Raw genomic sequence first — 13,764 nt, forward strand, 5'->3', positions numbered from 1 at the left:
AATCCGGCCAAATCCGGCCCACTCACTCCTCAATTGTCTTTGCAGAGGTGCCCAGTCCGCCCGCCAAATTGGGAGTGGCCGACGTCACCAGGGACAGCGTGACCATCGCCTGGACGCGGCCAGAGTACGACGGCGGCAGCCGAGTCAAGGCCTACCTGCTGGACGCCCTGGAGAAGGGCCAGACCAAATGGGTCAAGTGCGCCACGGTGAAGACCACCAGCCACTCCGTCAAAAGCCTGCGGGAAGGCGCCGAGTACTTCTTCAGAGTGCGAGCCGAGAACCACGCCGGTCTGAGCGAGGCCAAAGAGATGATTGCACCCGTCCTCGTCAAAGAAATTCTGGGTAATTCCCCGGCCCGCCGTCTCCGCGGCCGAGTTCATCCGTCCGATCAAATGTCACCGCCAGAGTCTTCTCTTTGACCCCGCTACGGGGCTTGTTCTACCCGGCCCCGCTGAGCCGACTTTTGCTTGAATTTTGACAAAGGCTCCAGAGTTCGACCTGAAGAACTACCCCAAAAATACCGTCTACGTGAGAGCCGGATCCAACCTGACCTTTGACATCCCGCTGAGCGGCAAGCCGATGCCAAAAGTCAGCGTGTCCAAGAACAACGTGCCGGTCAAGGGATCCAAGAGACTCTCCGCCCGGGTCACCCCCGACAGCCTGAGCGTCAGCCTGGAGCAAAGCGTCGCCGGCGATGCCGGGAAGTACCAACTGAGTGCCAGCAATGCGGGCGGCACCAGCCAGATCTCGGTGAACGTGGTGGTGCTGGATAGGCCCGGACCACCCCTGGGGCCCGTGGAGATCCTGGAGGTGGGAGAGACTACGGCGCACCTGAAATGGACTCCTCCGGAGTACGACGGCGGAAGTCCCGTCACCAACTACGTGCTCCTGAAACGGGAAACCAGCACCCCCACCTGGACAGAGGTGTCGGCCAACGTGGCGCGGAGCCAGATCAGAGCCACCAAGCTGACCAGGGGAGAGGAGTATCAGTTCCGAGTCAGGGCCCAGAACCGTTACGGTCTCAGCGAGCACCTCGACAGCAAGCCGGTGACGATCCGGCTTCCTTTCGGTGAGTCGCCGGGCGGATTTTGTTTTCTCCGACCCCCCCTCACGCACCCTTCCCAAAGCCACCGCCAACTGACTTGTGGCTCTGCGCTTTGAATTCCAGTGGCTCCGGGGCCTCCGTCCACCCCCTGGGTTAGTTTTGTCTGTCGAGACAACCTGACCGTCTGCTGGAACGAACCGGTCAACGACGGCGGCAACGCCGTGACGGGCTACCACCTTCACATGAAGGAAAGGAGCAGCATCCTCTGGCAGAAGATCAACAAAAGCGCCATAGCGGGGAACCAGATGCGGGTCAGCAACATCTGCCCGGGTCTCATCTACGAGTTCAAGGTCACGCCGGGGTGGGCAAAATGAGCAAGACCTCGGAAGAGGTTCTGGCTATCGACGCGTGCGGTGAGTAGCCCTTCTTCTCTGTCACCTAATCGCCGGCCAAGTGGCGGCGAGGCGACGTGGTGCCACGTCCTAACCCTAATTGAAAAGCAAGTATAATGATTATCTTTGTACTGGCTCTTGACTAATTCCTTTCAGTTCACAAAGATAATCATTTTACCTGCTTTTTAATATTAAACACATTATCAATAAGCAGCCATTCTAAAAATGAGTTCATTCTTTGACTTTTAGCTTTTTGTGATGCATTACTGGTCCCCGCTTGACTTTTTTTCTTCTCCTTGGATTTCTTCTGTTCTGAATGCCCTTGTTATTCCTCAATGAATGTTAACTGTAAGGGGCCGCCTGTGGCCCGCGGGCCGAGGTCGGAACCCCCCCGCACAAACACGACCGGGGGCGGGGCCAGCGCGTCGGTGGCGCGACGTCCGCTCGGCCAGCTAACCGGCCTAACCTAATGGCGACGCGCCGTTGTGTCCGCCACAGAGCCCCCCGCAAATGTCCGCGTCAGCGAAGTCACCAAGAACTCGGTGCGCCTGACCTGGCAGAGGCCGCCGTACGACGGCGGCAGTCAGATCAGCGGCTACAGCGTGGAGAGGAGGGATGCGGCTAGCGGAAGGTGGGTGAAGGCCAACTTCACCAACATCCCGGAGATGGGCTTCACGGCGTCCGGACTGACTCAGGACGAGACCTACGAGTTCAGGGTGTACGCCAAAAACGCCGTGGGCTCCGTCAGCAACCCTTCTCTGATCGCCGGCCCGGTCACTTGCGTGGACGCCTGCGGTGAGTGCTCCTTCCGTCCCTCTACGGCTCTCGTGGGTTTCGTCACCGGGCGGGGCCGTCATCCGCCCGCTCTGTCGCGCAGGCGCTCCGGCCATCTACCTGCCTCCCGAGTACCTGGACGTGGTTCGCTACAGAGCCGGAACCTCGGTTAAGATCCGAGTGGGAATCCTCGCCGTGCCACTGCCCGGCATCGAGTGGCTGAAGAACGGAAGGGAGCTGGTGGCCTCTTCGTCCTTGTGCGTGGAGAGCACAACGGACTCCTCGGCCATTTTGATCAAGGACGCCACGCGCCAACACACCGGCTCTTATGAGATCAAAATCAAGAACACACTGGGCTCAGCTAGCGCCACCATCGCCATGGAGATCCTGGGTAGGTGCATTATTTTTCTTCTTTTGCGGTCGCCTCTGAATAGTTGTTTTGGTTTTTAAGGCCAAGCCCACTTGACTCTTTCTCAGACAAACCCGGACCGCCGAGCGGAAGCATCAGCTTCAACCTCGTCACGGCAGACCGGATCGCCTTCCGCTGGGAGCCCGTGTGCGAGGCCGACCTGGGAGGCTCCCAGGTGACGCACTACATCGTGGAGAGGCGCGAAACCAGCAGAGTGGTCTGGGCGACCGTCTCGGAGGATCACCGGCAGACGTACATCTCGGTGGGCAAACTGGTGCGGGGAAACGAATACGTCTTCCGCGTCATGGCCGTCAACAAGTACGACGTGGGAGCCCCGCTGGAGTCGGAGCCCGTGGTGGCAAAGAATGCTTTCGGTAAGCCCGGGGAGCACCCCGGCCTTTCCGCCCGGAGCCTTTCCGCCCGTCGGGTGCCTTCGGGCAACCTTCTCACCTCTGGTTTCTGCCCGTCTCCCTCCGCCAGTCACCCCGGGGCAGCCGCACACTCCCGAAGTCAGCCTCATTACCAAGACCACCATGGTGGTGGAGTGGGAAAGTCCGGGCGTAGACGGCGGTAGCGCGGTGACCGGCTACTACCTGGAGCGGCGTGACAAGAAAAGTCTGCGCTGGTTCCGCGTTTACAAGGAGCCCATTCCCGACAACAAAAAGACCGTCTACCACCTCACCCAAGGGAACCGGTACCAGTACCGCGTCTGCGCCATCAACAGGGCCGGAGAAGGCCCCTTCTCGGAAGAATCCGACTTTTACGAGGCCGCCGATCCCATCGATGAGTCGTCCGGGTCACCGCTTTGGGGAAGGCGCCACCGAGTCGGGCGCCCTCGCCGACGACTTCTCTCGGTTTTTCCAGAATGCCCCGACGAGCCTCGCAAGCTGAAGGTGCTGGATTCCACCAAGACCTCCATCACTTTGGCCTGGTCCCAGCCCGAATGGGACGGGGGCAGCCAAGTGACCGGCTACGTGGTGGAGAAGCTGGTGGAAGGAGAGGAGGACTGGGCCACGCTCACGTCCAAAGGAGAGGTCAAGACCACCGAGTACACCGTCCACGACTTGAAGCCGGACGTCAACTACTTCTTCCGAGTTTCTGCCGCCAACTGCGCGGGCCGCGGGGAAGCCCTGCAGATGAGCGAGCCCGTCCAGGCTAAAGATATCCTGGGTAGGTGTGACTCCACGCTTCACCCTTTCTTCTGGAAGGGAAAACCGGACGTGGCAAATTGACCGGCTGTCTTCCTTCCACAGAGGAAGCTCAGATCGACTCCGACGTGGCCACGAGGACCCACTACATCGTGAAGGCCGGCAAGGACGTGGAGCTCTCGGTTCCGCTGAAGGGACGACCTTCGCCCTACGCTTCCTGGAGCAAAGGAGACTCGCGCATCGACGACGACCCCTCCTACGAATTCCACCACTCGGACACGGCCACCGTCCTGGTTTTGCGGCGGGTCACCAAGCTGGACACCGGCAAATATAGCGTCAAGATCCAGAACGGCGTGGGGGAGCCCAAGACCCTGAGCTTGTGGGTGAAGGTCCAGGACACCTCAGTGCAGGAACCTGAGGCTGAAAGACGTGACCCGCGGAAGAGTCACCCTGTGCTGGGAGAGCCCCTCGCTGGACGGGGGCGCCGAAATCACCAACTACATCGTAGAAAAGAGGGACTCCTCCAAGAGATACTACTCGGCGGTGAACGGCAAATGCACGGAGACCAGCTGCGGCGTGGAGGACCTCTCGGAGAAGACGTCCTACTTCTTCCGCGTCCTGGCCGAGAACGAGAACGGCGTGGGCGAAGCCTGCGAGACTCCGGAGCCGGTGAAGGCCACGGAATGCCCCGGCCCCGTCAGACAAGTCTCCGTGAGGGACTCCTCCAAGACCTCGGTCACCCTGCAGTGGCTGAAGCCCGACCACGACGGCGGCAGCATCATCTCCGACTACGTGGTGGAGAGGAAAGCCGCCGCCGGCGAGGACTGGTCGCTGGGAGGGACCAGTCGCCACTGCCACTTTGAGGTCCCCAAACTTAAGGAGCACTCGGAGGTGTTCTTCAGAGTGGCCGCTCGAAACGAGAAGGGTCAGGGCGACTATGTGAAGACGGGGCCCGTCAAGGTGGCGGACTACGTCATCACCCCCGAGGCCAGCCTGGCCGAGTACCCGGACGGGAGGATCTGCGTCCGCCTGGGACACAACGTCCACCTGGAGCTGCCGTACCGGGGCAAACCAAAGCCCTCGCTGTCGTGGCTGAAGGACAACCTTCCCCTGAAGGAGAGCGAGCGGGTCCGCTTCAAGAAGACCGACGACAAAGCCACCCTCACCATAAAGCGGGTGAAGAAAGAGAACGAGGGCAAGTACACCCTGACGCTGGACAACGTGATCAGCAGAAAGTCCTTCCACGTCCACGTCCTGACCCTGGGTCCCCCGTCCAAGCCCCTCGGGCCCCTCCGCCTGGACGAGGTCAGGGCGGAGAGCGTGCTGATCTCCTGGGACCAGCCCAACGACGACGGCGGCGGAGACATCGCTTGCTACACGGTGGAGAAGCGGGACGCCTCTCGCCCCGACTGGAAGATGGCCTGCTCGGCCGTGCGGGACACGCAATTCAGAGTGCCCAACCTGATCAAGGGGCTCCAGTATCAGTTCCGAGTGTGCGCGGAAAACCGATACGGCGCCAGCGAAGCCTTGCTCTCTCAGCTGGTCCTAGCCAAGCACCAGTTCAGGCCCCCGGGCCCGCCCGGCAAGCCCCTGGCCTACAACGTCACCAACGACGGCATGACCGTCCGCTGGGAGAGGCCCAGCTACGACGGCGGCACGCCCGTCCAGGGCTTCCACCTGGAGAAGAGGGAAAAGAACAGCATCCTGTGACAGAAGGTCAACGCGGCGCCCATCAAGGACAACGACTACAGGGTCCCGGATCTCATCGAAGGCCTGGAGTACTCCTTCCGGGTCTGCGCGCAGAACGACGCCGGCTGCGGCCGGGCCGGCGACGCCAGCGAGCCCGTCATGGCCGTCAGTCCCGTCGGTGAGTTTGGACCGCGGCCGCGCGCCCGTCCAGTGGCGCGTCGTTACTCCGGAAAAAATGCCTTTTGTCAGCCCCCGGAAAAAAAACAAAAATAATGATTCGAGGCCCGCGCTGTGTTTGTCAGATCCTCCCGGCCAGCCGGACTACACTGACGTGACGGCTAACTCCATCACCCTCAAGTGGGAGGCGCCCAAACGTGACGGGGGGAGCAAGGTCACCGCCTACACCGTGGAGAAACGCCAGGGCGAGGGTCGCTGGTTCAAGGCCAACTTGAGCGACGTCCACGACTGCCAGCACACGGTGACCGGCCTGACGCTCAACGAGCGCTATGAGTTCAGGGTCGTGGCCAGAAACGCCATGGGGGTGGTCAGCCCCCCGTCCAACTCGTCCGGTTTGATCGTGGTCCGAAGCGAGAACGGTAAGTGGCACGCAGAAGCCGGCTAAAAGACTGATAATGATCAAACCGTCACGGCCTCATCCCCCCCCCCCCCCCCCCGACCAGCTGCGCCTCACATCGAGTTTGGCCCAGAATATTTTGAGGGTTTGACGGTGACGGCGGGCGACAACATCAGGGTGAAGGTGGCCATCGGCGGACGGCCCGTTCCCAAGGTGGTCTGGTACCGAGACGGCGTGGAAATCACCAAGAAGATGATGGACATCATCACCGTGGCCGGGCACAGCACTCTTTTCATCAGAGACGCCGACCGCACTCACCGCGGCCTCTACACCGTGGAGGCCACCAACGGCTCCGGCAGCAAATAGGAGGATCTCCTCATTAAAGTGCAAGGTACGAGGGAGCGGGCTCGGGGACGCTCTCCTTCTCCCCGCCCTCTTTTCGCCCCACTAACCCCGAACCGGATTGTGCGACGCAGACACGCCAGGAGAACCGGTGGGACCCATCGCCTTCAGCGACATCTCCGAGGGCAGGTGCCGTCTGTCGTGGAATCCGCCGGAGAACGACGGCTGCTCGGAAATTTCCCATTACGTGATCGAGAAGCGCGAAACCTCCAAGATCTCCTGGGCGCTGGTGTCCGACAGCTGTCGCGAGTGCAGCTTCACCGCCTCCAAACTCATGAAGATCAACGAGTACCAGTTCAGAGTGTCCGCCGTCAACAAGTTTGGGCTGGGCAGACCTTTGGAATCCTGCCCCGTGGTCGCACAGCTGCAATACAGTAAGTCGCGTCGCCCCACCGACACGGACATTTGAATTGAGTTGCGTTGAATTGAATGGAGCGAGCGGCGTCCAGTCCGATGCTTTTGTCGTCACCGTACATGTCTAATGAGATTTCAGACCTTCACCACAAAGTCTTGACTTGTCTCCCTTCGTTGGCTATCCCTCCTCAGCCACCCCCGATTCTCCGGGCACTCCCGACGCCACCGGGGTGACGGGAGAAAGCATCGCTTTGGCCTGGACTCCTCCCACGTCCGACGGAGGAAGCCCCATCCGCCACTACATTGTGGAAAAACGAGAGAAGAAGACTTCCGCTTCTACAAGGTGCTCTCTAGGAAACCCATCACGGAATGTGCCCACACGGTGCTTCACCTGGCCGAGAATACCGAGTACGAGTTCCGGGTCACGGCGGTCAACGACGCCGGCGTGGGAGGGCCCAGCAACGTCTCCCTGCCCATCAAAGCCGTGGAGCCCAAAGACATCCCGTGCGCTCCGTCCGTGGTCTGCGTGTCGGACTCCACCCACTCCTCCATCAGTCTGGAATGGAGCAGACCCGCCGACGACGGCGGCTCCGACATCCTGGGCTACGCCATTGACGTGCAGGAGGGCCCGGAAGCCGACTGGACCAGAGCCAACCCCGAGCTGGTCCCGGACACCAAGTATACGGCCACCGGGCTACGTGGCGGGGTGGACTACAAGTTCCGCGTGGCGGCCGTGAATCAAGTGGGGAGGGGCGAGGACGCCGTCACCCCGGAACCGGCCCGGGCCGTCGAGAGACTGGCGCCGCCCCAGGTGGATATTGACGCCAGCTTCAAGCAGACGCATATTGTCAAGGCCGGCGGCGCCGTCAAGCTAAGCCTCCACTTCAGGGGCAAGCCCGTCCCCCTCGCCACTTGCCAGAAAGAGGAAGGGGAACTGGGTGTCGCGGCGGAGGTCACCAGTGGCGAGGGAAGCAGTACTCTCCATCTGGAAAAGTGTACCAGAAATGATTCGGGCAAATACACCGTCAACCTGGAGAACAGCAGCGGCGCCGCTCACGGCCATACCACCCTGAAAAGGCCCGATCTCGTCCGATCTCGGAAGCCAAGCATGGTTCGGCCTGTTTAGTACCTGATTGGGAGACCGCTTGGGAATACCAGGTGCTGTGAGCATCATACCCCGCATCTTTGGGAGACAAAGTTGGAAACCTTCACGTGGTGTCTCCTGAGAGGCCGCTCGCTGCGGCCTGCGAATTCCAACAAATACCACTCAGAGCTGCCAACAAGGACCGTGGCACCCTACGTTTTTCATCCAGCCGGAGACATTTGACTGCCCCTCACCTCCGACTACCCCCCGGATGAAATAATCCGCGTTCCAGTGGCAGCTCTAGCGCTATCTGAGGGCAATCCTCAGGCGCTTGTAGTGCAAAAACAAAACAAACAAACAGCAGCGGCGGCCAGGCCATGACTTTCACCGTCAAAGTCCTGGACACCCCCGGCCCTCCTCGGGCTCTAGCCTTCCGAGAGGTCTCCAGGGGTTCGGTCACCCTGGCTTGGGAGCCTCCGCTCAACGACGGCGGCGCCCGCGTCCACCACTATATCGTGGAGAGACGGGAGGCCACCCGCCGCACTTGGCAGCAGTCGGGGGGCAAGTGCGCCCAGAATGTCCTGAAGATCCAGGACCTCCTGGAGGGCGTGCCCTACTTCTTCCGGGTCTCGGCGGAGAACCAGCACGGCGTGGGCGAGGCGCTGGAGATCACCGATCCCGTGGTGGCCACGGCCGAGCCGGCGCCACCAAAGAGGTTGGACGTGGTGGACACCACAGACAGCTCGTTGTCGCTGAGCTGGCCCAAGCCGGAGCACGACGGCGGAAGCCGCATCCAGTTCTACGTGGTGGAGGCCCGGCCCCGGGGGACGGACAAGTGGGTCCCGGTCGGCAACACCAAGAACCTCTCCTACGTCATGGACAAGCTCAACAAGGGCGACGAGTATCACGTCCGCGTGAGGGCAAAGAACCAGTCGGGCCTGAGCGGACCCAGGGAGACGCCGGCCCCGGTGACGGTCAAGGAGCCTCACGTCCCGCCGGCGGCCGACCTCAGCGAGATCACCAACCAGCTGATCACCTGCAGATCCGGCAGCACCTTCACCATCCGAGTGCCCATTTCCGGCAGACCCGCTCCCAAGGCGGCCTGGCGGCTGGAGGAGATGAGGCTGAAGAACACGGACCGAGTCTCCATCGGGGTGACCAAAGACTGGGCCAGCATATCCGTCAAGGAGGCCATGAGGGGCGACGGTGGCAAATATCACCTGACCCTGGAGAACGTGGCCGGAAGCCAGACCTTCACCATCGACGTGAACGTCATGGGCAAACCCGCCGCGCCGTCGGGCCCCGTCGCCGTCTCGGCCATCACTTCGGAATCCTGCGTGGTCAGCTGGGAGGCGCCGGAAGATGACGGCGGTACGGACGTCACCAACTACATAGTGGAGAAGCGAGAATCGGGTTCCACCGCCTGGCAGCTGATCAACTCCAGCGTGAAGCGGACGTCTCTGGACATCGCCCATCTCACCGAGTACATGCAGTACACCTTCAGAGTCTCTGCCGAGAACAGATTTGGCGTCAGCAAGCCCGCCGAGTCCGAGACCATCGTGGCCGAGCACCCGTTCGGTGAGTAGAGCCCAGCCGAGCGATCATTCTTCAGCGGCAGAAGCCCCGCCCGGTGGTAACGTGCCGTCTGGACTCTTTGCAGCGCCGCCCGGGCCCCCGACCAGGCCGACCGTGTCCAATGTTTCCGCCAACGCCGTGACCTTGAAGTGGGAGGAGCCCTATCACGACGGCGGCAGCAGAGTCACCAGCTACTGGATTGAGAAGAAAGAGAGAAACAATATTCTCTGGGTGAGGCAGAACAAGATCCCATGCTTTGAGTGCTTCTACCGGGCGGAGGAACTGGTAGACGCTCTGGAGTACCAGTTCCGAGTCTACGCCATGAACGGCGCTGGTCTGAGTAAAGCCAGCGAAGCCTCCAAAGGAGCGGTCACCCAAAATCCAGTCGGTGAGTATCGCCGCCGGCACGTGACCTTACCGGAGCGGGGCTCCGCCGGGCCCGCCGGCTGACGCCGGCCCCACCGGCTGACGCCGGCCAAACTGCTCTCTTCCCAGATCCCCCGAGTAAGCCGGAGGTGACAAAAGTCACCAGGACCACGGTGTCGCTCAAATGGCCGGCTCCACTCAATGACGGCGGCAGTCCCATCGTGGGCTACGTTATCGAACGGAAGCCGTATACCCCCACGGGCGAGGGCCGCTGGCTCAAGTGTAACTACACAAATGTGACCGACACCTTCTACACCGTGACCGCTCTGGGAGAGGGAGAAGCGTACGAGTTCAGAGTCATCGCCAAGAACTCCAACCAGGTCTTCAGCAGCCCGTCCCAGTCCACGGGCTCGGTGCAGTGCATGACCGACTTTGGTGAGCCATCCTTTCCAGCAGAGTCGCCCATCGCCGGGTACACTCTATCTAACCCGCGTCGACGGTTCGGCCCCGATTATCCCAACAGAACCCCCGAAGGCTCAGCTGGACGGAAAACTCCTCTCTGAAGTGGTTCTGGTCAGAGCGGGATCCGATCTGGTCCTGGACGCCGCGGTGGGCGGCAGACCCGAGCCCAAGGCTTCCTGGTCCAAGGGCAACAGGGAGCTGGACCTGTGCGAGAAGTACCACTTGCATTACACGCCCCAGCGGGCCACGGCCGTGGTCAAGTTCTGCGACAGGGACGACAGCGGCAAGTATATTCTCACCGTGAGGAATGCCAGCGGGACCAAGACTGCCGAGGTCAACGTCAAGGTGCTAGGTGAGCGGGGGCCCCCCTCGCCACTCCTCGTCCAATTCCCGCCGGGGCCGCCAGGTGACCGGCGGCGCCGCCGCGTCCCTTCTTTGCAGACACTCTGGGGGTATGCCAAGGCGGCATCCAGATCGGCGGGCTGACCGAGGAGTCGTGCACCCTGAGCTGGAAGCCTCCCCTGGAAGACGGGGGCGACGAGGTCTCTCACTACCTGGTGGAGAGGAGAGACACCAACAGACCTGGGTCTTCATGAATGCCGAGTGCAAGGAGCTGACCTGCGCCATCAGAGGCCTGTTCAAGAACACCGAATACTTGTTCAGAGTGCGTGGGATCAACAAGTACGGCGCCGGAGTCCCGCTTGTCTCGGAGCCCGTGCTGGCCAGAAACACCTTCAGTGAGTTCCCCCGTCCGTCCCAGCTCCGTCATACGCTCCGGGGGCGAGCGAGCGACACTCGCCTTCCCACCGGAGTCCTCTTTCCCACCCGGGCCTCGAACAAAGCTCTCTTTTTTTCTCCAGCCGTGCCGAGTCCACCCGGCGCCCCAGAAATCCTGGCGTCCGGAAAGGACTTTGCCAGCGTGGAGTGGCTGAAGCCCGAGAGCGACGGCGGCAGCCCGTTGACCCACTACCTGCTGGAGAGACGGGAGAAGAAGAGCGCCCGCTGGGTGAAGGTGAACAGGAGCGGAGCACACTTGGACACCTCGCTGAAAGTCTCCGGTCTGACGGAAGGGAGCGTTCAGAGCAGTTCAGAGTGACGCCCATCAACAAGGCCGGAGAGAGCCAACCCAGCGAGCTTTCTCTCTACGTCGTGTGCAGAGTGCCGACGTGTGAGTACCCCACCGGGGAGTCGTCTGGGACCCCCTTAGGTCCGACGCCGCCATCCTTTTGGTCATCCCGGCGTGTTGGGTTTATTCTGTTTTATTATTATAATAGTTATATTAATTCATTTCTTTATTAAATCATTCTCTTTCTTTTCTTTGTATTAATTCATTACTTTGTTAAATCATTCTCTTTCTGTTTTTCAAAAGTGTTGCCAAGTCATCTTTAACCTAGACAGCCTGTTCCAGGATGGTTATACAAACAATCCACCCAATCTGGGTCCTTGAGATTTGGTGGGCCCTTGGTGACGAGGACAGGGCTATTCGGACAATAACAAGAATATTGTTATCGTTATGTAACCGTACACTTCGGGTTTTTCTGTATGTAACGATTATATGATTATGATTATATTATATGATTCTTAGGTCAAGGAGGTTGTATAATTACTCTAATCTAAATGTTGTTAGGTCTAGTCCCTGTTTTTGTTATTAGTAAAATACTTTGATTGTTATTGTAGTCCCAGATGTTGTTTTTACTCATACGTGATGGAATGATCAACAACTCTGTAACTTGTGACCATAAGAATGGGACGAAAACGTCTATTCGGGGAGACGTTCGGAAGTTGTAAGGTGACACTTGCTGACTCTCCCCTTCGGAGGCTTTTACCCATTGTTGTATCCATTTCTATTTAATTAAATGTCAATAATTGAATAAGATGTCTTCCTGCAGTTATTGATAATTACGGACGAAGGTAATTATTAATGAACCTGACATTTTGGTCCTTCTGAGCCATGGAGGTCAATATACCGGAGCGAGAACCCAGGCGCTGCTGTTCGACATCTGGTAAGTGACCGTGCGCACGGCGTCTTCAAAACCCTTGGTGGGCCGGAGTTTTTCGACGGGGGCGCCTGGATTCTCGGCGGTTGAAGACTTTTCCTGCTGGAGGGAGACATCTGATGGATCTCGGGTAAGTCCACATTAATGTCTGCATGTTGTGAAGGTGTTTACAAATGCGTTAAAGGGACATTGTATGTGAGGCCCATTGTTGGGCTGGTTTCGCGTCCTGGGTGACGGCGATAAAACCCTGTGTTTATACTAGTCAATGGCAGGTACGGTGGGGCACTTTGCTGGAAAGTGTCCTGTGTCTCAGGGGTAGGCACGAATGTATTGTACTAGAGGTACAATATTGGGGCCGGGGAGTGTCCTGTGTCTAAAGGGTAGGCACGAATATACGTTGTATGTTGTTTGTGTGGTTTCTGCAGTAAAATTAGGAAAGGCCTAGGAGATACAGTCGATACAGTCGAATAGATAATAATAATATTAATAAGGAGTGTAAAGAAGGCAAGCACTAGGTGGAGCTACTTTGGTAAAAGGGTGGTCTCAATTGAAACATTGAGGGGACGGGGAAGATAAACTTTCTGACTTAATAAAATACGGGAAACACCAATATTAATTGAAAAGATTATTGCTCAGCAAGCAATACCATAAAACTATAGGGAACTCTTGTATATTGGGTTTGACGTCTCCATATGGTTTCAATTGAGACTAAACCATCTTACAAAAGATTAGGATAAACTACCAGACAAGGGAAAATACGATGGGATCTAACAACTCCCTCAATCACCATTCATTTGGGGAAAAGTGTTTTTACAAATAAAAAAACGTGTCCTACTTGGCAAGAAAAAAATATTGAAGCAGTGTTTATCCTGTTACGCGGTAAATAGGAAGTCAATTTTTCCACTGTTTAATCATTTTACCTGCTTAAACCTTACAGGGCATGGTCTGAAGCTGGGGGCGATAAATGAGACGTGGTGTACCGGCGTTCTAAAACAAACTACACCCCTGATACCACGTTCTGGCCTACGGTGGCGGGGTGGTAGATAAATTATACGACTCCTGCCGAAACGCGGCAGGACTAGGTACTTTGGTCTCACTGCTCTTACCGATGTCTGTTTTTCCATCCACAGTGGAGGAGATACAATTGGCGGCTCATAATTCGGAGGTGAAGGGTCGACCCTCCCGACATCGTCGAGAGGCATGGAGGGAAGGAGATCCAACATACATTGATGCGATTGGCATCCCCCGGGGCGTACCAGATGAGTATAAGCTGGCTAATCAGATCGCAGCAGGTTGGGAGTCTATCTTCCTTCTAATCACCCCAAACAAAAATGTGGATAGAATAAATTACTTACATTAAAATGTTCAAAACTTGGAAATTATACTGAACAGGGATTTGTGGCCATGAAGGAACAACTGGCAGCTACCAGTCTGATGGCGTTCCAGAATCGCATAGCGGTGGATATGATCCTTGAAACAGGGGGCGTGTGTGC

General features: G+C 58.4%; 2 pseudogenes; both read left to right on the forward strand.

Annotated features, from left to right (window-relative positions):
• Positions 1-13,764, forward strand: part of LOC144192937 (titin-like) — a 43,975-nt pseudogene that overhangs the window by 16,065 nt on the left and 14,146 nt on the right.
• Positions 7,839-7,957, forward strand: LOC144192942 (5S ribosomal RNA; annotated as a pseudogene).

This window comes from Stigmatopora nigra, unplaced genomic scaffold (assembly GCF_051989575.1).
Source record: "Stigmatopora nigra isolate UIUO_SnigA unplaced genomic scaffold, RoL_Snig_1.1 HiC_scaffold_30, whole genome shotgun sequence".
Lineage (NCBI taxonomy): Eukaryota > Metazoa > Chordata > Actinopteri > Syngnathiformes > Syngnathidae > Stigmatopora > Stigmatopora nigra.